The sequence below is a fragment of the Zalophus californianus genome, chromosome 1, assembly GCF_009762305.2.
Source record: "Zalophus californianus isolate mZalCal1 chromosome 1, mZalCal1.pri.v2, whole genome shotgun sequence".
Lineage (NCBI taxonomy): Eukaryota > Metazoa > Chordata > Mammalia > Carnivora > Otariidae > Zalophus > Zalophus californianus.
This window is the reverse complement of record NC_045595.1, coordinates 37,949,468-37,973,678: the sequence shown is the minus strand read 5'-3', so window position 1 is coordinate 37,973,678 and position 24,211 is coordinate 37,949,468.

Genomic DNA, 24,211 nt, shown 5'->3' with positions numbered 1-24,211 from the left:
ACACCCCCCCAACCAACAAAATGGCAATAGATACATATATCTTAATAATTAGTTTAAATGTAAATGGACTAAACCAATCACCCCAACAGAAAATCAACAAGGAAACAATGGCTTTGAATGACACACTGGACCAGATGGATTTAATAGACATATTCAGAACATTCTATTCTAAAAGATGGCACATTCTCCAGAATAGATCACATATTATTATTATTAGGCCACAAAACAAGTTGCAACAAATTAAAAAAAAGTCAGCCATACCATGCATCTTTTCTGACCACAACACTATGAAACTAGAAATCAACCACAAGAAAAAATCTGGAAAGAGCACAAATACATGGAGGTTAAATAACATGGTACTAAACAATGAAATGGTCAACCAAGAAATCAAAGAAGAAATAAAAAATTACATGGAAACAAATTAAAATGCCAAAATCTTTGGGATGCAACAAAAGTGGTTCAAAGAGGGAAGATTATAGCAATACAGGTCTACATCAAGAAGCAAGAAAAATCTCAAATTAACAACCTAAACTTACACCTGAAGGAGCTAGAAAAAGAAGAATAAGCAAACTCCAACCCAGCAAAAGGGAGGAAATAATAAAGATTAGAGCAGATTATAGAAACTAAAAATAATAGAATAGATGAATGAAACCAGGAGAAGGTTCTTTGAAAGGATCAACAAAATTGATAAATCTCTAGCCAAACTCCTCAAAGAAAGAGAGGGCTCAAATAAAATCACTAATGAAAGAGGAGAAATAACAGTCAACACCACAGAAGTACAAACAATTTTAACAGAATATTATGAAAACCTACATGCCAACAAACTGAACAACTTGGAAGAAATGGATAAATTTCTAGAAACATATAACCTACCAAAACTAAAGCAGGAAGAAATGGAAAATTTGAACAGACCAATTACCAGCAATGAAATTTAAACAATAATACAAAAAGACCGACCCCCTTCCCCACGCCAAATAGTACAGAACCAGACAGCTTCACAAGTGAATTCTACCAAACATTTAAAGAAAAATTAATACCTATTCTTCTCAAACTAGTCCAAAAAATGGCAGGGGAGGGAAAACTTCCAAATTCATTCTATAAGGCCAATATCACCCTGATTCCAAAAACAGGTAAAGAACCATAGAAAAGGAGAAATACAGGCCAATATCTGTCATGAATATAGATGCAAAATTCCTCAACAAAATATTAGCAAACTGAATCCAACAATACATTAAAAAAAAAAATCATACACCTCAGGGCGCCTGTGTGGCTCAATCGGTTAAGTATCTGACTCTTGATTTCTGCTCAGGTCATGATCTGAGAGTCATGAGATTGAGCCCTGTGTTGGGCTCTGTGCTCAGTGTAGAGTCTGCCTGAGTTTCTCTCTCTCCCTCTCCCTCTGCCCCGCCCCCCACCCTTGTGTACACTCTCCATTTCTAAAATAAATAAAATATTTTAAAAAATCATACACCTTCATCAGGTGGGATTTATTCCCAGGACACAAGGGTGGTTCAATAATCACAAAACAATCAATGTGATATGTCAGATCAGTAAGAGAAAGGATAAAAATCTTGTGATCATTTTAATAGATGCAGAAAAAGCATTTGACAAAGTACAACATCCATTCATGATAAAGACTCTCAGCAAAATAGGTCTAGAGGGAACATACCTCAACATAATAAAGGCCTAATATGAATAACCCAAAGCCAACATCATACTCCATGGTGAAATATGGAGAGCTTTGCCCCTAAGATCGGGAACAAGACAAGAATGTCCACTCTCACCACTTTTATTCAACATAGGACTGGAAGTCCTAGTCACAGCAATTAAACGACATAAAGAAATAAAAGGCATCCAAACTGGTAAGGAAGAAGTAAAACTCTCATTATTTGCAGATGACATGGATACTATATATAGAAAACCCTGAACACTCCACCAAAAAACTACTAGAACTGATAAATTCAGTAAAGTTGCAGGACACAAAATCCATGTACAGAAATCTGTTGCATTCCTATACACTAATAATAAATCAGCAGAAAGTGAAATTAAGAAAACAATCCCATTTATAATTGTACCAAAAACAAAATATCAAGGAATAAATATAACCAAAGAGGTGAAAGACCTGGACTCTGAAAACCATAAAACACTGATGAAAGAAATTGAAGAGGACACAAAGAAATGGAAAGACATTATATGTTCATGGTTTGGAAGAACAAATATTAAAATGTCTATACTACACAAAGAAATCTACAGATTTAATGCAATCCTTATCAAAATACCGACAGCAGTTTTGACAGAACTAGACTGAATAATCCTAAAATTTGTATGGAACCACAAAAGACCTCAAATAGCCAAAGCAACCTTGAAAAAGAAAAATAAAACTGGAGGTATCACATTTTCTGCTTTCAAGTTATATAATAAAGTGGTAATAATTAAAACAGTATGGTACTGGCATAAAAATAGATACACAGTAAGTGGAATAGAACAGAAAACCCAGATATAAACCAACAATTATATGGTCAATTAACCTTCAACACAGGAGGAATGAAAATGCAATGGGAAAAAGAGTCTCTCTTCAACAAATGGTGTTGAGAAAACTGGATGCAAAAGAATGAAACCGAACCACTTCCTTTCACCGTACACAAAAATAAACTCAAAATGGATTAAATACCTAACTGTTAGACCTGAAACCATAAAAATTCTTCAAGAGAGGACAGGCAGTAATTCCTCTGACATTAGCTGTAGCAACATTTTTCTAGATATGGCTCCTGAGGCAAGGGAATTAAAAGCAAAAATAAACTACTGGGACTACATCAAAATAAAAAGTCTCTGTACAGGGAAGAAAACAATCAATAAAGCTAAAAGACAAACTACTGAATGATATTTGCAAATGACATATCCAAGAAAGGGTTAGTATCCAAAATATATAAATAACTTATACAACTCAACACCCCAAAGAACAAATAATCCAATTAAAAATGGGCAGAAGATACAAACAGACATTTCTCCAAAGATGACATACAGATGGCCTACAGACACACGAAAAGATGCTCAACATCACTCATCGTCAGGAACGTGCAAATCAAAACTGTAATAAGATCACCTTACACCTGTCAAATGGCTAAAATCAACAAAACAAGAAACAAGAGTTGGGGAGGATGCGGAGAAAAAGGAATCCTTGTACACTGTTGGCAGGAATGCAAACAGGTGCAGCCACCATGGAAAGCAGTATGGAGGTTTCTCAGAAAAATTGAAAATAGAACTATCCTGTGATCCACTAATTGCACTACTGGGTATTTACCCAAAAAATGCCAAAGCACTAATTCAAAGGGATACATGCACTAGGTGTCTATTGCAGCATTACTTATAACAGCCAATATATGGAACCAGCCCATGTGTCCATCAATAGAGGAATGGATAAAGAAGATATATATATATATATACACACAATGAAATATTATTGAGCCATAAAAAACAATGAAATCTTGCCATTTGCAACAACATGGATAGAGCTAGAGAGTATAATGCTAAGCGAATTAAGTCCATCAGAGAAAGACAAATGCCATATCATCTCACAAAACGAACAAGCAAAACAGAGAGGGGAGGAGAGGGAGGAAGGGCTAGAGAGAGAGAGAGAGAGAGAGAGAGGGAGAGGGAGAGACAAACCAAGAAACAGGTTCTTAACTATAGAAAACAAACTAATGGTTACCAGAGAGGAGGTGGGTGGGGGAAATGGGTGAAATAGGTGAGGGGGATTAAAGAGTACACTCATCAAGATAAAAACATAATTAAAAAATATAAATGGACTAAGTGCTCCAATCAAAAGACATATGGTGGCTGAATGGATTAAAAATCAAGACCAAATCTATATGCTGCCTCCAAAAGACTCACTTCAGATCTCAAAACACATGGACCGAAAGTGAAGAGATGAAAAAGATATTCCATGCAAATGGAAACAAAAATAAACCTTAACAATACTTATGAGATAAAATAAACTTTTTTAAAAAGTCTCTAAAATGAGATAAAGAAGGGCATTACAAAATGATAAAGGGATAAATCCAAGAAAAAAATAAAACACTTAAATATCTATGCACCTAGCATATGGGCACCTAAACACTTACAGCAAATATTAACAGGCCTAAAGAAAACATTGCTGGCAATAGGATAACAGTAAGGGACTTTAACACCCAGCTTACAACAATGAATACATCACCCAGACAGAAAATCAATAAGGAAACATTGGCCTTAAATGACCCATTAGACTAGATGGAGTTAACAGATACGTACAGAACATTCCATCCAAAAGAAGCAGAATATACACTCCTTTCAAGTGCACATGTAACGTGATCCAGGATAGATCACATGTTAAGCCACAAAACAAATCTCAACAAATTAAATAAGAATGAAATCAAATCAAGCAACTCTTCTGACACCAAAACTATGGAGTTAGAAACCAATTACAAGAAAAAAAAAACACCAAAACACCCATGAAAAAAGTGGAGGCTAAAGGATTTGCTACTAAGCAACCAATAGGTCAAGGAGGAAATCAAAGAGGAAATTTAAAAAATACCTTAAAATATATGAAAATGAAAACACAATGTTCAAAATGCTTGGGTATCCCAAACATTCTAATAAGGGTTATGGTGATACCAGCCTACCTCAAGAAATAAAAATCTCAAATAAACAATCTAACATTACACCCAAAGAAGTAGAAAAAAAACAAAGCTTAAATTTAGAAGAAGAAAGCAAACAATAAAGATCACTGTGGAAATAGAGATCAAAAAAAAAAGAGAAAAGATTAATAAAACTTAAAGCCAGTTCTTTGCAAAGATACACAAAATTGATAAACTTTGAGCCAGACACACCAAAAAAAAAGAACTAAAATAAACATAAATCAGAAATGAAAGAGGAGAAGTGACAATTGACACCACAGAAACACAAAGGATTATATGTGAATATTATCAATTATACACTAATTGGAAAACCTAGGAGAAATAAATTCCTAGAAATATACAATCTTCGAAAATTAAATCAGGAAGAAATAGAAAGTCTGAACAGACCAATTACTAGTAATGAAATCACATCAATAATTTTAAAACTCCCAACAAATTCCAGGACCAGATGGCATCACAGGTGTATTCTACCAAACATTCAAAGAAAAGTGTATATCTTTCTTTCTCAAACTATTTCAAAAAACTGAAGTAGAAGGAATACTTCCAAATTTATTCTTTGAGGCCAGCATTACCCTGATACCAAAACCAAAGACCCTACAAAAAGAGAAAATTACAGAACAATGACCCTAATCAATATGGATGCAAAAATTCTCAACAAATTATTAGCAAACTGAATTCAAAAATACATTAAAAAGATCATTTACCACAATCAAATGGGATTTATTCCAGTAATTCAAGGATGGTTCATCATCCACAAATCAATCAATATGATACACTGCAGTAGCAAAATGAAGGATAAAAATCATGTGATTACCTCAATAGATGCTGAAAGAGCATTTGACAAAATTCAGTATTCATTCATGATAAAAACTCTGAGCAAAGTGGGTATAGAGGGGATGCATCTCCCATAATAAAGGCCATATATGACAAACTCCCAGCTAACATACTCAAAGTGAAGAGGTGATTCTTTCTTTCTTCCTTTCTTTCTTTCTTTCTTTCTTTCTTTCTTTCTTTCTTTCTTTCTTTCTTTCTTTCTTTCCTTCTTTCCTTCTTTCCTTCTTTCCTTCTTTCTCTCTTTCTCTCTTTCTCTCTTTCTCTTTCTTTCTTTCTTTCTTTCTTTCTTTCTTTCTTTCTTTCTTTCTTCTTTCTTTCTTTCTTTCTTTCTTTCTTTCTTTCTTTCTTTCCTTTCTTTCTTTTTCTTTCTTTCTTTCTTTCTTCCTTTCTTCCTTTCTTCCTTTCTCTTTCTTTCTCTCTCTCTCTCTCTCTCTTTCTTTCTTTCTTTCAGGATTTTATTTATTTATTTGACAGAGAGAGTGAGAGAGCACAAACAGGGGGAACAGTAGAGGGAAAAGGAGAAGCAAGCTCCCTGCCAAGCTGGGAGCCAGATGCAGGGCTCGATCTCAGTAATTTGGGATCATGACCTGAGCCAAAGGCAGACACTTAACAATCTGAGCCACCCATGTGCCCAAAGAGGTGATTTTCTTCTAAGATAAGGAACAAGACAAGGATGTCTACTTTCATCACTTTTACTCAGCAGAGTAATGGAAATCCTAACCACAGCAATCAGATAAGGAAAATAAAAGACATCCAAAATGATAATGTAGTACAACTGTCACTATTTGCAGATGACATGATACTATATATAAAAGAAACCCTGATGACTTATTATAATTGATAAATGAATTCAATAAACTTGCAAGATACAAAATAAATATACAAAAATCTGTTGCATTTCTACACATTAATAATGAAGTAGCAGAAAGAGAAGTTAAGAAAATAATCCCACATACAACTGCATCACAAAAATAAAATACCTAGAAATAAATTTAACCAAGAAAATGAAAACTGTAAGACAATGCAGAAAGAAATTAAAGAAGAAACAAATAAATGGAAAGATATACCATACTCAAAAATTGGAAAAATTAATATTGTTAAAATTCTCATACTACCCAAAGCTATCTATCCAAACAGATTCAATTCAATTCCTATGAAAATACCAATACAGTTTTTTCGTAAAACTAAAATAAATAACCTTAACATTTTTTGGACCCACAAAAGACCCCAAATGGCCAAAGAAACCTTAAGGAAGAAGAACAAAAGTAGAGGTATCACAATCCCTGATTTCAAACTATACTGTAAAGCTATAGTAATCCAAACAATATGGTATGAATGCAAAAGCAGACACACAGATCAGTGAAAGAGAATAGAGAGCCCAGAGATAAACCCATACTTAAACAATCAATTGACCTATTAGAAAGGAATGCAATGATATAAAATGTGAAAAAGATAGTCTCCTCAATAAATGGTGCTGGGAAAACAGGACAGCTACATGTGGAATGAAAATCAGCCACTTTCTTACACCATATACAAAAATAAACTCAAAATGGATTAACAACCTAAATGTAAGACCTGAAACCACAAAACTCTTAAAAAAAATGGAGGCTCTAAACTCATGTACATCAGTCTTAGCAATAGGTTTTTGGATCTGTCTCCTTAGGGAAGAGCAACAAAAGCAAAAATAAGCAATTGAGACTGCATCAAACTAAAAAGCTTTTGCACAGTGAAAGAAACTCTTAACAGAACAAAAAGGCAACTTACTGAATGGGAGAATACATTTGCAAATGACATATCTGATAACTAATTAATATCCAAAATATATAGAGAACTCATACAAAACAAACAAACCAACAAAACTCCAAACCTAAACAATCCAATTAAAAAATGAGCAGAGGACCGGAAAAACACATTTTTCCAAAGAAGACCTACAGATGTCCCTCAGGCAAAAGGAAAGATATTCATCAGCACTATCAGGGAAATGCGAATCAAAACCACAATGAGATATCACCTCATATCTGTCAGGATGGCAACATCAAGATGACAAGAAATAACAAATGTTGGCTAGCATGTGGAGAAAAGGGACCCCATGTGAACTGTCACTGGGAGGTAAATTGATACCTCCACTATGGAAAAGAGTATAGAGCTTCTTCAGTAAATTAAAAATTTAAATATAATATGATCCAGTAACTCCACCTCTGAATATTTCCCTGAAAACAAATAAAAAACTATTTTGAAAAGACATATGCACCCCATGTTTATTGCATTATTTACAATGACTGAGATATGGAGTCAACCAATCTAAATGTCCATTGTTAGACAAATGGATAAAGATATAGTATATATACAATGGAATATTACTCAGCCACAAAAGAAAATGAAATCTTGCCATTTGTGACAACATGGATGGCCCTAGAGGCTACAATGTGAAGTGAAATAAGTCAGACAGAGACAAATACATGATTGCACTTATACAGGGAATCTAAAAAACAAAAGGAACAAAAGATAAACAGACTCACGAATGCAGAAAATAAACTGGTAGTTGCCAGAGGGAAGGTGATTAGGGGTACGGGCAAAATAGCTGAAAGAGATTAATAGGTAAAAACTTAGAGTTATAAAATAAGTAAGTCATAGGGATGTAAAGTATAGCATAGGGAATGTAGTCAATATTATTTTAATAACTTTGTACGGTGACAGATGGTAACTACACTCATTATGGTGATTTCATAAAATATATAAATGCTGAATCACTATGTTGTACAGCAGAAACTAATATTATATATCAACTACATTTCATTTAAAAATAAATAAATAAAATGTTTAAAAAGAAAGAATGGCTGGATGGATAAAACAACAAGACTCATTTATGTGCTGCCTATAAGGGGCTCAATTCAGATATAACACACACAGAATGAAGGAGCAGGGATGCAAAAAGATATGGAAACCAAAAGAAAGATGGGGTAGTTAACCTTATATCAGACAAAACAGACTTTAAATCAAAGACTGTAACAAGAGACAAAGAAAGCCATTACATAATGATAAAAGGTTCAAACCAACAAAAGAATCTAACATTTGTAAAAATTTATGCATCCTACATAGGAAGCATCTAAATATATATACCAAATATCAATAGATCTAAAGGAAGAAATAGACAGCTATACAATAATAGTAGTGACTTTAATACTCCACTTTCATCAATGGATAGATCATCTAGAGAGAAAAATCAGTAAGGAAACATCAGCCATAAAAAACACATCAGAACAGATGGACTTAAAAAATATATACAGAATATTCTATCCAAATGCAACAGAATATACATTCTTCTCAAGTGCACAAGAAACATTCTCCAGAATAGATAATATGTTAGGCACAAAAGAAGTCTTAATGCATTTCAGAAAACTGAAATCATATCAAGCATCTTTTCCAACTACAGTTACCTGAAACCAATGGGTCAAAGAAGAAAACAAAACAAAAAATACCTTGAGACAAATGAAAATAGAACACACTAAAACTTATAAGATGCAGCAAAATCATCTGTAAGAGGGAAGCTCATAGTGATAAAATGCCTACGCCAAGAAATAGGAAAAATCTCAAATAACCTAACTTTACACCTCAAGGAACTAGAAAAAGAAACACAGCCTAAAGTTAGTAGAAGGAAGGAAATGACAAAAATCAGAGCAGAAATAAATGAAATAGAGACTAAAAAGAGTAGAAAAGATCAATGAAGCTATGAGTTGGGTATTTGAGAAGATAAAATTGAGAAATTTTTAGCTAGACTCATCAAGGAAAAAAGAGAACTCAATAAATAAAATTAGAAATGAAAGTGATATTACAACTGATACCACAGACCATAGGAAGGATTGTAAGATACTAATATGAACTGTATGCCAACAAATTGGACAATCTAGAAGAAATGGATAAATTCCTAGAAACATAGTACCTACCAAGAATGAATGATGAAGAAACAGAAATTCTGAAACGGGTTATTACTAGTAAGGAGATTGAGTCAGCAATTTAGAAACCTCCTAACAAAAGTTCAGGGGCAGACGGCCTCACTGGTTAATGCTACTAAACATCTAAAGAACACATATAAATTCTACTCAAACTCTTACAAAAAAATAAAAGAAGAGGGAATATTTCCAAACTCATTTTACAAAGCCAGCATTACCCTGATACCAAAACCAGATACCACAAGAAAATTACAGGCCAACATCTCTGAAGAAGATAGATGCAAAAATCCTCAGCAAAGTATTAGCAAACTGATTTCAACAATTCAGTAAGAGTATTACGCAGCATGATGGACTGGGATTTATTCCAAGGATGCAAAGATGGTTCAACAACTGCAAATCAATCAGAATGATACATCACATTAGCAAAATGAAAGGTAGAAAGCAGTTGGTCATCTCAATAGATGCAAAAAAAAGCATTTGACAAAATTCAACCTCCATTTATGATAAAAACTCTGAATACAGTGGGCTTCGAGGGAACATACCTCAATATAATAAATGCCATATATGACAAGCTCACAGCTAACATCATACTCTATGGTGAAAAGCTGCAGCTTTTCCTTTAAGTTCAGCAACAAGACAAGGATGTCCACTTTCACCACTTTTATTCAACACAGTATTGAAGTTCCTACTTAGAATAATTAAGCAAGAAAAAGAATTAAAATTCATCCAAATTGGAAAGAACAAAGTAAAACTGTCACTATTTGCAGATGACATAATATTATAAAAAACCCTAAAGACACCATCAAAAATTTTAGAATAAATAAATTCAGTAAAATTGCAGGATACAAAGTCAATACACAAAAATCTGTTGCTTTTAAGCAATGTAATTTACAAGTGCATCAAAAAGAATAAAATAACGAAATAAATTTAAGGAGGTGAAAGACCTGCATTCTGAAAACTATTAAGACACTGGTCAAAGAAATTGGAGAAAAGACAAATAAATGGAAAGATATTCTGTGCTCCTGGATTGGAAGAACATTGTTAAAATGTTCATACTACTTAATCTACAAATGTAGATTAATCTACAGAATCAATACAATTCCTAACAAAATTCCAATGGCATTTTTCACAGAAATAAAACAAATAATCCTAAAATTTGTTTTGAACCCCAAAGACCCTGAATTGCCAATGCCAACTTGAGAAAGAGGAACAAAGTTAGATATACCATGCTTCCCAATTTAAAAATACATATTGCAAACCTACAGTAATCAAAACAGTATGGTATTGACAGGAAAAGAGACACACAGATAACCGAAATAGAATGCCCAGAAAAAAAAACTCAGGCATATATATGTTAACTTAATTTTTAACACAGGAGCCAAGAATATACAATAAGGAAAAGACAGTTTCTTCAAAAACAGTGTTTGAAAGCAGAAGCCACACACAAAAGAATGGAACTGGACCACTGAATGGAGTAGACCATACACAAAAATGAACTCAAAATGAATTAAAAACTTGAACATGAAACCTGAAACCATACAACTCAGAAAACACCAGTAGTAAGTTTTTTGACATCGATCTTGGTGATGTATTTTTGGATGTTGTATCAGTAGCAGAGGCAATAAAAGCAAAAATAGGGATGCAAAAATGAACAGGTGGGACTATCTCAAACTGAAAAGTCAAAACCCAAAAATCTGATTAAACAATGGCAAAGGAAGCAAATAGAAAAACAAAGAAGACATACAGAAGGTCAAGAAACTCATGAAAAGGTGCTCAACACCACTCACCATCAGATAAACACAAATCCGAACCATAAGGAAACATTACCTCACACTCGTTAGAATGGATAGTATCAACACGGCAAGAAATAACAGGCGTTGGTGAGGACAAGGGCAAGAGAGAACCCTCTTGCACTGTTAGTGGGAATGTAAGTTTGTGCAGCTGCTATGGAAAACAATATGGAGATTCCTAAAAAATATCTACCTACCTACCGTAATGGTCCAGCAATTCCACCTCTGAGTATTTTTCTGAAGAAAATGAAAATACTAACTCAAAAAGTATATGAAGTTCCATATTCATTGCAGCGTCATTTATAGAAGCCAAGATATTGAATACACACACACACACTCACACACACACACACACAAACTTATAAGATTAATAAGATCTGAGGATCTAATATCTAACACATTGTGTAATTGCAATTTGTTAAGAGAATAGGATTTAAATATTCACACACATGCACATGAAAGGTAAATATGTATGGTAACACTGCATTGTGTAATTGCAATTTGTTAAGAGAATAGGATTTAAATATTCACACACATACACATGAAAGGTAAATATGTGGGTGATGGATGTGTTAACTAACTTGATTGGGGGAATTCTTTCACAATATACAAAGACCAAATCATCAGACTGTATACTTTAAATATCTTACAATTTTAATTCTCAATTATACCTTAATAAAGCTGGGGCAAAAAGAACAACATGAGCCAAAAGTAAGTAATGTAGTATTAGATTGTAACCCAAATTGTAAAATTAATATGCATGGGTCCACATGGACATAAATTATTGAATAAAACAAACAAATGGGAGAGAAGAGACAAATACTTCTTACAGAAGAATTCCAAGAGCAACCTCTCTCCTGATCTCTAACAGCATAGACTAGTTTTGGCTGTTTTTGTACTTTATATAAACAGAAGCCAATGTATCATCTTTGTAGGTTTTTAAGCAGGACTATTATCTGTTGTGTGCAAAGGGTACTCAAGTGAAACATGAGAAATAGAAGTACAGGGGGCTCTGATTTTTCATCATCTCTGATAGATTTTGTTTTCTTTTCTTCTGAAAATGCCTATGAACTTCTGACTTGTGAATTTAACTCCTATCCAACAGAACACTTTAGACTTTGCTCTGACTCATAAATCTGGCGTTTTTGACCTTTCAGATTTGTAAAAATGCAAAGTGGAAAATACATTAGTTATTTAAGATTTAATTTTCATAATCATGGACAAAGTCTCCATATAAATCAAGTCCCCTAAGTGACGAGGTTTGCACAAAAGGCAGAGGTCAATAGAACATGAAAATATTGGTAGTAACTACTTGTCAGATTTGTCTCCACTCAATCATCCATCTCTATTTACCATGAACTGCCACCTCTTAGTCTTTGTGGGCACTCTCATGGAGAATTTTTAAAGATCCAACAGAGACATTTACATTTGTTCAAAAGTGAAAATGTCCATCTTGGAAAAAGACCAGAATTCCATGAAATTGATAAATGTGATGTTGGAAAAGTATTTTGGGGAGTCTAAAGGAATTCACTATGAGTACTGCTTTTGAACCACACACAAAAGCCATTGATAAAGGAGAATCTGGCAGAAATAGCCCAGGTAACACAGAAAGAGGAGAAAATCAACACGGATGGGCATTTCAGAACAGAAAAATGTGAGTATCAGAGAATCATGAGAGAACTCGGAAATAGTTTGATGAAACTCTGGAATGTTTTTGTAAAATATTTATGACCATGTAATGAAAGTCAACTGTGGAGTTTAGAGTATTGTTTGATGTTATCATGCAACAGTATGCCTGAAAGTATATCCTGTTGTAATTATAACCTAAAGTTAAATATAAAAATATAAACTTATATTAAAAAGTTTTTCAAGGTTAAGTCTCAAATTAACTTCTTCCTTTCCCTGCTTTTTATTCTAACATTCTGACTTCCTTATACTATATATTATACTGAAATAACGAGAGAGTCTTCTTTGGACATAATGATGCCATTCTGGAAGCTTCACCTAGAAAATGAGGGTCTTCGATAGGAGAGAAATATTGATTTAGCTGACAGGAAAGGAGGGTTTCCAGATTTGGGAAAGTACTAAAATAATTGCAAAGCCAAAAGTAAGAACTGGGTTGTAAAGGGCGGGTGCCGGGCACTGTGGAGAATCATGTAGTTCCATTTCTAGGAGGAGAGGATTCTTGCTTTAGACTGGCTGTCTGCACCACTTCTGCTTTGAACTAGGCATCTAACCTGGCTGCATTAAGAAAATCTCGTATCTGAAAGTCCATCTGAAAATTTACAGTTAGAAATGATGGGACCACGATGTTCATTTTCTTTTTCTTTTTTTTTTAAAGATTTTATTTATTTGAGAGAGAGAATGAGATAGAGAAAGAGAGAGAGAGAGAGAGAGAGAGAGAGCGAGCGAGCATGAGAGGGGGGAGGGGCCGAGGGAGAAGCCGACTCACCGCCGAGCAGGAAGCCCGATGAGGGACTCCATCCCGGGACTCCAGGATCATGACCTGAGCCGAAGGCAGTTGCTTAACCAACTGAGCCACCCAGGCACCCCAAGATGTTCCTTTTCAAGATCGCTTTTCTAGTGAGCCCTGTTGCACATGATACATTTTTAAAACTTTGCACTGCATTTGCAAGAGCTATAGGTTTTTTCTTTTCTTTGGCAATTTATTTGCCAAAATGGTATGAAACGTTGCAACAGAATCTGATACCAAGGGCCCCTTAAACCATTTCAGAATTTTTCTGGGAAGTCCCTCTGGCTCCTGCCACAAATATCTATGGCAGCATTTCTGAATATCTGTTCTTTGAAATACTTATGCATACAGATAGTCCATGAAAACAAGGATTCTGGGGTCAAATAAAGTTAGGAACCGCTGTAAACCCCATCTCCCTGAGACACACAATGTATATTAGCATTATGAAGCCTCTGCATCAAAGTCCCACCAGAAACAAAAGACTTGAGCCAGTTAAGTTCCATCCCAAACTTGTTTACAACACAATCCTATCACATGGGTATTCTGGGACCACACTTTCGGAAACAGACATGAAATTCAAGATGGATCCCCTAATCCAGACCATTCCCAGCCTACAGCACCCATTTCTTCCTGGCAGGCGGCTCTGGGAACTGGGTTTGTCCTGCTGCCCTCAAGGAACAATCAGTGACATTCTAGGTGATGTTGTGCACCACATTAGCCTCTACTGTGCGGGTGGTAGCAGCAGAAATGATTACGATCACAAGACAGCTCTTTCGTAGATAGCGATTATCTCCTTAGAATAAAGAATGTCTTTGGTTGAGTGGAATGTCAGTGAACCTTTAATTTCTTCTAGTCTGTTGGCTCTGAGTATTCTTTGGTTCCACAAACTACTACATGTGAGTTTCTTGCACTTTCCCTCGGTCATATGAAGAGGAAAAGGAGCTCTGCCATCCTGCTGCTCCAGGGCTGATAGGCCACGGGGGATCCATTCTATACTCAAGAGGCTGTTTCCCATTCCCCACCCAGGCAAGAAGTCACTCTCAGTTTCTGGGAGGAGTGATAATTACCCTCCTTGCTAAGGAGGTCAAAGATTAGAGGCCAGTCATGGCAGTGAGGGGTCTTTATACCTCTATGGGGACAAAATCCTCCCAGGTGGGGTAGTGCTCAGGGAGGAGGAGGAGGAGAAAGAGAAGGTAGATGAGGCAGGAACAGTGTCACATGAGGTGAGAGGTAATGATTTCCTGTAAAATGAGAATAGCCTACCTCGTGGTTTTTGCTGTCGACACTGAAAAAAATAAAAACAAAAAAGTAAACTGAGAATAGCCTATTGTTTCTTGGTCATAAAGCTCCTAGACACTCAGCAAAAAAGTAAAGCTATCCAAAAAAAAAAAAAAAAAAAAAAAAAAAGAACAGTCAAAACCATTCAGGAGTAGCCACTCTAAATATTTGGTAAATAATGTTCCAGATAAACTGTTCATTATGTATTTATTTGTACTCTTACACACATCGCATACATATGTTCCTGGTTTATATCCAATAGGGGAATGAGAAGCCACATAGGATGGGGCACTCATGGCAGACATTTCTCCTCCAAGGCTGTCTTTATTCACTAAACCTGAACAAAGGCTGAGATTCTTACAGATACTACCAGTAGATTGGAGGGGTAATTCTAACTATACATTTATAATTGATGTTTTCAAAACTTGTGTATGTAATATGGACTCACCCCTTCTTTTATTCATCCACGTGTACATATTGGAACAAACTCAGTGACACTATACCCACCGTTACCAGCCCCCAGGGCACTCCTCCTTGCAACACCTGACACCTGTTTGCTGAACGTCTTCTCTGGGTACATAGTCATACAAGCCTTTGGTTTACACCTTTCATGAATCTCTTGCCCCAGCTGGACTAGGTCTTGTGGATGGTGGAAACAGTGTCTCAGTAGAGTTACATCCCCTTTCTATGTATGTAATGATGACAGTTATAGCTGTTCTGTGGAAGACAGCATGACAAGGCAAAGTGAGGTATTTACATTATTCCATAGGTTCTCTTTATGAGGTGGTGCTATGATCCTCATTTTACAGATAATATAGTGGCTGTAATAATACACATTATTGTTACATATATGAATATATAATAAATTATACATATATTAATATACTAATAAGTAATTTATATTTAACATATATATGGCATATATAACCATCAAATAAGAAGGGATTATGTGCTTAGCCCAGGGTTACATGATTAACTGGGCTCTGAATCCTGGAGTCAAATAGCCCTGGGTTCAAACTCCAGCTTTCCCATTTACAAGCTCTTGGTTCCTTGGACTCTCTATGCCTCAGTTTCTTCATCTTTATAATGAGGCTAGCAATGATGCCTACACTTCATAGGGTTATTTTGAGAATTTAAAGAGAACACATGCTAAATGGAGACATAACATAAGCTTGTAGAAGTTACTGGAATTGAGTACTATGTGTGCTTGGTGGGGGTTGGGGGGTAGAGTCAGGGAAGTGGGGGGAGAGGGAGGGAGGAAGGAGGGGAGGGAGGGGTGGGGGGGGAGAGAGGGAGAGTGGGGAGGGAGAGAATGAACGAGAATATTTAATAATGTGGTCTGTCCTGCTCTGTCCTCCAAGCAAGGAGGGCCTGCCCCAGAATGAACATGAAGCAGGAGAGAAAGTGCTGTTGCCTCCATCACATTCTGTTCCCAGGCGTCTCTCAGGCTTGAGCCTGCTGCCAAAGTAAGTGTGATTCTAATGTTAAAAGGTTCACATTCTCCGTACATCAAGTTCCTAAAACATTCAATTACTTCATCATGCTCTCAGGCCAAAAAAGCAGCAATCTGTTCCAATATTGTGAGAAAAACTGGCCACCCTGGGCCCATGGAAAGAGAAAATGGGGGCCCCACTGGGGGACCTTTATAAGGATTTGCAAGGATGATGTTGACCCTACTCAATTTTTGCCTGACGAGCCATCTTCAGTACCAAATGTTCACAAGAGAGGTCACTCCACTAAAAGTTAAATGGTAGAGCCAGGTTGCCAACCATGCAACGTGCTGAGGTCTGATCAAATATTTATGATTGCTTCAGAAGAAACTCCAGCTGGGAGTACAGGGGGGAGGAGGAGACATACCAGCACTAACGTGGTCAGCTTCTGGCACAAAGATGTATTTCTCAGAACTGCTGGAGACACAGGTCCATTCCACGCTCACAGTAAATTGTCACCTTCACAGCCAGTCATTTATGATCATGGATCATAGCATGGTGTCAACCGACCCTACAGTGTGTCCCCCTGATATCTAGTATATTTAGATCCTCCAGATCATTAGCTCACTGGCCCACCTTTTCCCTCAACATAGCTTCTTCTTCCTCCCTTCTTAATATTTGCTCATATTTTTCTTCCCTCTACAATACGGTTTCTTTCCTCTTTACCAAGCTCAATCCCAATCATGCCGTAGAACCCAATTCAGATAGGGTCTCATGTGTGAAATTTTCTATAGTGCAGGCACCATACCCTGTTCCCCCCATTTGGTGCTGACTGTATGCCAACCTGGGGCAGGATTGTTGCTTTTCCATTTTGTTGCATTTTCACAGACCAGGACCACATTACTAACAGAACAATGAATAGACAAAATCCATCTATCTATCTTATGCTGTTGATAAAAGGCTGTAAGCCAGAGACTCATCTTGTCACATTTCTCTCCCTGAACTTGATGCTTCTAGGCAGATATAAAAAGCTCCCAGAATGTTTGGTGGTAGAGTGACTGGCTTTAAAAATTGTCTCTTCCACCACTCCCTCACACTGCCCTTACTTCCCCTCACCCCACCCCCGACTTCTGTGGCTGAAAATCTCATGGAGGTTAGTCATTTAGTGGGGAGTACCATAGGCTAGTAGAGTAGGTTGGTCTCTCATTAGTTTTGAGGATTAAAAGCATATATTGAGAATTTGCAACTTTTAAGTGCTTCTCCCCCAGGTTAATGACTGACATCTGGTGGATGTGCTTTTGTGGTCTGGGCTGGTTTCCTAGAATCCCTTTGTTTGGCCTGACCTTGATGCCCAAGGACTGCTTAGGGAAGTCTGAGGATGTTTTAATGCTAAGGTCTAGATGATTCTAGATGATGAAGCATCTTCGTTCTGGAGAAGAAATATTTTAACCTACTCAAGTTATAAAACACTTGTTCTGTGTCCAACATCATAATTAATTTATAGAAGTTTTCAAGTTTGATCTTCACAAGAACTCTTGAAGGTAGGTGGTGTCATTCCATTTTAATATGAGGAAACAGATACTTAGGAAGTTTCCGTCCCCAATAAGGCCACGCAACTCTAAGTGGCCAAGCTGGGGAGAGAAGCCATGCTTTTCTAACCACCTCTAACTACCTACCTACATTGGTCCCTAAATAAGTCTTTGGCAAAGACTGTCTTAAAGCATCAAGGTAGATATCAGGCCCTTATAATAAATTGTTTCCTTTTTATTGACTTGAAAGAAAATGCAACTGTGAATACTATACATTAATAGATTTTATGTGTTAACTAATGGTCTGATGGACTGCTATGATGTCTAATATTACAGCAAGTGATCATTAGATTTTCAGAAGAAGACAATGTGCTTTATCACTTGAAAATGGAATCCTTCCTAAAAGGTAAAGGTAGATATTGAAGATTGATTTGAAAGGTCAGGGTTAATAAGCTCATTAATGGCTAGGTTAAAATCCAGCCCAATCCTTCCTTTTTTGTTAGATAAATAAATCACTTAGCTAAGTGATGCCCTTCATTGGTAGCCTGGGGCTTTTCTCGTAGCCTCAGCAAGGATCCTGTCAAATCCTGTGCAGTAGAGAACAGGAGTTAAGAGCATGGGCTACAGAGCCAGAGGTTAAAGCCTCGCTCTCCTCTTCACTGGCTGGGCAACATTTGACTGCATTACCGAACCTCTTTGTACCACACTTTCCTTAACTAAGGAAAATGAAGATAAAATCTATGCTCAAAGCTGCGAGCAGAACAACATGAGAGAACTCATGTACCCCATGGGGTCCTATGGCAAGTAAATTCTCCAAAAAAAAAAAAAAACAAAACAAAAATCAACAAACAAAAGCTATTATCTTCTGAACTAGAGGTCCCAAAACTTCTTTGTAAAGGATCATCTAGCAAATATATGAGTCTTTGCAGGCCAGTAGTCTCTGTCGAAATTATTCACACCTGCTCTTACAACCTGAAAGCCGCAATGGACAATATATGAGCAAATGGTTATGGGTGTGTTCCAATAAACCTTTATTTATCTAAGTGGGCTGCCAGCCAGATGTGACCAGTGGGTCGCAGTTTGTTGACCCCTGTTCTAATCTAAACTAGGTAGGAATACACATTCCAACTTGATTTCCCTAGGACAGAAAGTAAGTGCGGTGACACCTGTAATAGTTGGATGGAAGGCAGAACTAATTTCTCTGCTCCCAGCTAAGAGAGGGACTGAGTTGTATGGAGTTATGTGGTCCCAAGTCAGGATGCTTGATGGGAGGTTTTAAAAATACAAAACCTACCCAGAAAAGAATCTCTATTTTCATGGGCAATGCCGATGTGCAGGAATTTGCCTTGAATCAGTAGGCATTGAGTACTGCAGTCGCCTGGAGAAGAACAATGAATGGGGTCTGAATACCCTATTTTTCAAGCTTCACCTTCCCTGAAAAAGAGGGTGTGGGGGTGGGAGGGGTGGTGTAAATCTGCTTTCAGGAACATCTAGAGCCCTGAGGTGACCACTCCAAGTGCTGTCAGATTTCTCTTCCAGATCATATCCAAATCCATCCGAGAGGTGAATTGAGCTCTACCTTATCTGAGATCATGCGATTCCCAGAGGAAATCTCAATGTGAGCAAAATGCAGGTCAGCTGTGAACGTGGCACCCCAACAATAGCAAAATGCAATTTGTACCATGTTCCATGGTCCCCTGCAAAGAGGTTGGTAAGGTTTTTTTCAGTGTGCCAAATCAAAGTTGTTTTGGAATTTTCCTCCACCCATCATCATCATCATCATCATCATCATCATCACCATTTTTTAAAACACCAGTCCTTTATGGGGCTTTTTGCCTGATTGTTGGTGTAAGCCATGATTTTAATTTACAGTCCAGACTGCTGTGTTTGCATATGGCTCTTGCCTTTACATTGGATGCTAGAGTACATATAATAAAGCCCTTGTCACCCAATTTACTGCTTTTTTATATATTGGATTTTAAATAAATGTTTATTTAATATTTACATTGATTGGCTAGCATGTGATTTTGCTACTGGGGATGGCTGAAGTCAAGATTAAATTGCCATCTGAAATGGAAAGAAGAGGGCATGGCCCAGCTTCTTACTCTTGACTTGAAGCTGGGGCCACATTACCATCATCTTGGATTAGTTTGCTTCAGGCCAAGCAAGAAGATTTTCCCATCTTTCTTTGCAGCCCATAAAGATGAGAGGATTATTTGGGTCCTTTTCTCAGTTGGTGTAGAACCGTAGAATAATCCATGAAGGAGTATAATCAAGATCTCTCTTTTTCAATTTATAGAAATTAACTTTTTAAAAATGTGTTTTTTAAATCTCTTAGATCAAAACAATTCTTTGATGCTCCAGTGAGCCCTTCAAGTGAGGGCAACAGCAATGTTAACCTAGCCACAGACTGCTTAGCTTTATGATTTTAACGGAGCAAATAAAACTGATTTATTAATAAAGTGTATTGTTGAAAGAGAATCTTTGCGGAATTTCAGACTGTGCAAGGCATCCATTTTTATTGGCTTCACTTTGTTTTGCTTTCAGAGCTGTTTATAATGTTAGTTCACTGAAAATTCCTTTCCATATTGTCATTGGTCTTCCATCTCCAGAAAGCTTCCCATCCAGATTTAAAAAAAAAAAAAAGAAAAGAAAAGTCTTTCTTCTTTCTTCTCCTCCTCCTTAAAATCAATTGGAAGTGGCATCTCCTGGGAATGGGTCCATCTCTTAACCGTGTCTGATATTTCTCCTGCTCCCAGCAGGGGAAGAAAATGGAACTTCCTTTCAGAGCTTTTGTTCCTCAAAAGAAATAGACCTCAGGCAAATGCTCCCACTTCCTTCTCACTCAGAAGTGATCCGCTTTAACACGTTCTGTTCTTTTCTTTTAGCAAAAGTCAGGTGAACGAGTAATCTTCATGACTATGCAGCCTCTGAAGTCACTCGGGCCTGTGCTCAGAAGGACCCCACAAACTTGGTTTGATGCTCTGCTGTCACCATCTTGAAATTCTGAATAGTCTCTGAATAAGGGGCCTTGTGTTTTCATTTTGCACGAGGCCCTGCAAATGATGTAGCCTGTCCTGGTGAGAAACAACATACCAGAGCACAGAATACTTTTTCCCAAAACACTTCTTTTCTGATGGAAAGAGAGAAAAAAAATGTGAAAAATTTTCCAAGTTCTTACGACGAGCTGGGTTCTATGCTGAGCATCATGTAGGATTGTTTCATTCCTTAACAACCCTGCAGGTATAATTATGGCCTCCACTTTTTTTCCCCAGATGGGGAAATTAAGATTTAAAAAGAGTTGACAGGTTGCAGGTCACAGAGTTACAGAGGATTAAAGATGGCTTTTTAACTTAGCTCTGCTTCTAAAGACCACTACATTATTTAACAGTTCATTGTCAGTTTTCACTTGGAGATCAATGGTTTAAACATTTAACTGAACTCAAGTTCAACCACTTTTTTCAGGCATAAGACCTGGAAAGTATGTGGACACTAAATCTGAGAGACCAAGCACTGATTCCCTGTTTCCACCATGTTTCTGGATTTTCAGGTACCTCCAGGCTGGAAGATTATTACTTCTTGCACTTTCACAAAAATCTTAGACTTTAAAAAAATTTTATTTACAATGGGCTGGAAAGGCCATTAAAAATGGTGTACTTGAAAGGTTTTGCTTCTCTCTGCCCAATATGCATTTTCTTTGCTCTCACCATCAGCCTGTCAATTTTCTTTGGATAACCCCTCCTTCCTACCCTTGGTCTTTGTTATTCCAGTGGAATTGCCACACCCAATCCCAGACAATCAACATCTTCTGTCTTGGGATACCATCCTCCCAAATGGTTTTATAATTGATTCAGGGATGGGCAACCTTTGGGAACCTCTGTGAAAGAGAAGTATTTTTTTTCTCCCGCTGAGCTGAAAAATGTAAAGTAGGGGTTCCTTGAGCTTTCAAATTCAGTCAGAACCAAGAAATGGAAAAAAGAATATTCCTGATGCACTTGAGCTCCTTGACCCATTCACATTTGCTCTCTGGACAATTTGATTTCATGACCCATGAAAATCCTCTTTTGCTTACGTCACTTTAAGTTTAGTTTCTGTCACTTGCCCCGAAATGAGTGCTGGTTAACGAAAGTAGCAACCTCAATTGTCGAAGCAAAATGAAGCTTTCCCAACATTCACGTGGAAGACTAAACTAGTAACCGTTCATGTGACCTCAACGTGGCTTTCTTCTTTAATAGATGGGACTAAGTATGAGGTCTGCTGTTGAGAGGCAGAAACCATCTCAGATTTTCTTTTCTGATATTTCTTTTTATAGTTCAATAACTGCTGTTACTTTTTTCTTCTCCAATTGTATTAAGTAATCTGCTAGTTCCTGAGGAAAGGTATCCAACACGCTTCATAAATTTCTCAACTGTTGCAAGTCAGTTTGTTTTCCTGGTGCCTGGTAGGGTCACCTCTCTATTGCAGGTGATCAAAAAAATAAATAAATAAAAAATAAAAAAAAATTGCCAAACAAAGGAAAGGCCTATCACAATTCTCCTTCTACTGCTGGAAGAAGAATCATTGTCATTTATGGACTGAGCCAGTTTCCCCATTTCGGTATCAATCTGCATTTGGACTGAGGAAATGACAGCTCTTTTAAACTGCCTGTCTCAACTGAATGAGTGGATAATCAGGAATTGCAATTGCTAATGGCATTTGGGGAATTTAAAACAAAATTACAAGAGTTTTTCTTCATTTCATATTTATCAGAAGAGACTTTTCCCTGGGAACTTCATTTTTCAGACTCCATCAAACACAAAGATTTGAATCTCAAAATACATACAGGGGAACCTACGAAGTACATTTGGCTCTGCCTGGGCCTCAGTGAACACACTTTTGTGCACGTGTCAATTTGGTGACTTTGCACATATTTTCCCACAGGTCACATGGCTAACTTGGTCCACCCCAGGAATCAAAGAGGGGGACCTTTCCTCTCCTGACTCGCTAAGTGCGGCATTGGCAGCCATCCAGTGAGTGCAGGGTATGTGGACCATCAACCCAGATTATTTTTTGCAGGGGGATATCTAGACACTAGCTGTCTATGTGTTTAAACCGGCAGCAGGACAGGATTCATCCTTCACTTTGCTGAGTGGACCTGAGCATTCGAAGAGAAAGGGCACTCTCCTAGATATTCCTAGGAAGCAGCAGCCCGTCTCTTTATGCTTCAGAAATTCTTCCTGATAAAAATGTCTTTAACAAGATGATCTAAAAGGATAGGTGATGGCCTAGAGCACAAGTCTGAGCTGGGAAGTTCAGCCCTGTTATGTCCTCTCTGTTGTAGCCTTGGCCAGTACCGAGAATCTTGGACCCACTAATTTTCCCTTCTGGAAAATGGGAATAACAACATCGATCTGGCTGAGTTGCTGTATAGATTACAGATATTCTAACATCACATTTAACATGGCTTGGACACACAGGAGGTGCTCAACATACTCTATGTCATTTCCCTTGGGAGAAAGTGCCAAGTCGTTCATGGACATCCATTCTCAAGCTCTGCCTACTCCTCTGGAATGAGTGGAAGAACATGGATTGGCAGTCAGAAAACATGGATTTGAATCACAGTAGCACTCCTCACAGATAAAGTTGCCAGATTTTGCAAATAAAAATACAGCACACTCCATTGAAATGGAATTCCAGATAAAAGAGAAATAACTTTTTGTTATAAGTACGTCCTATTTGGGAAATACTCATCCTAAAAATCTGTTTGTTATTTATTTGAAATTCTCTGTTAATGGGGCATCCCATATTTTATCTGGCTATGTGATCTTCTGCAAGTCATGTGGTATCTTCAATTTTATCATGTGTAAGGATACTATTAACAGCAATTACAGAACAATTACATGCCATACAGTTTTTCATTTTATCCTCATAGAAAATTTATAAGCTAATTTGTTAATATTATTTTGTGGATGATAAAACGGAGACACAGAAAGGTTAAGTTACTGACCTAGGTCCACAGAGCTAATAAGTAGTTGAACCAGGTTTTAAATTTAGCTTGTCCTACTGTGTCCTACTATGGACAAGCCTGTCCTGCCATGTCCTACTAAACTAATGGGCCCATCAAATACTGACTTCATGTGTGAAAAGCCGGTAATACATATTGGTGTAATCTTAACGCATCTGAGGTTCCCACATAGCTCAGTCTCGTGGAATCAAACTGGAAGAAGCATGGTTCAACTGCCAAAAAGAACTTTTAAAATTTCCATTAGAGAGAG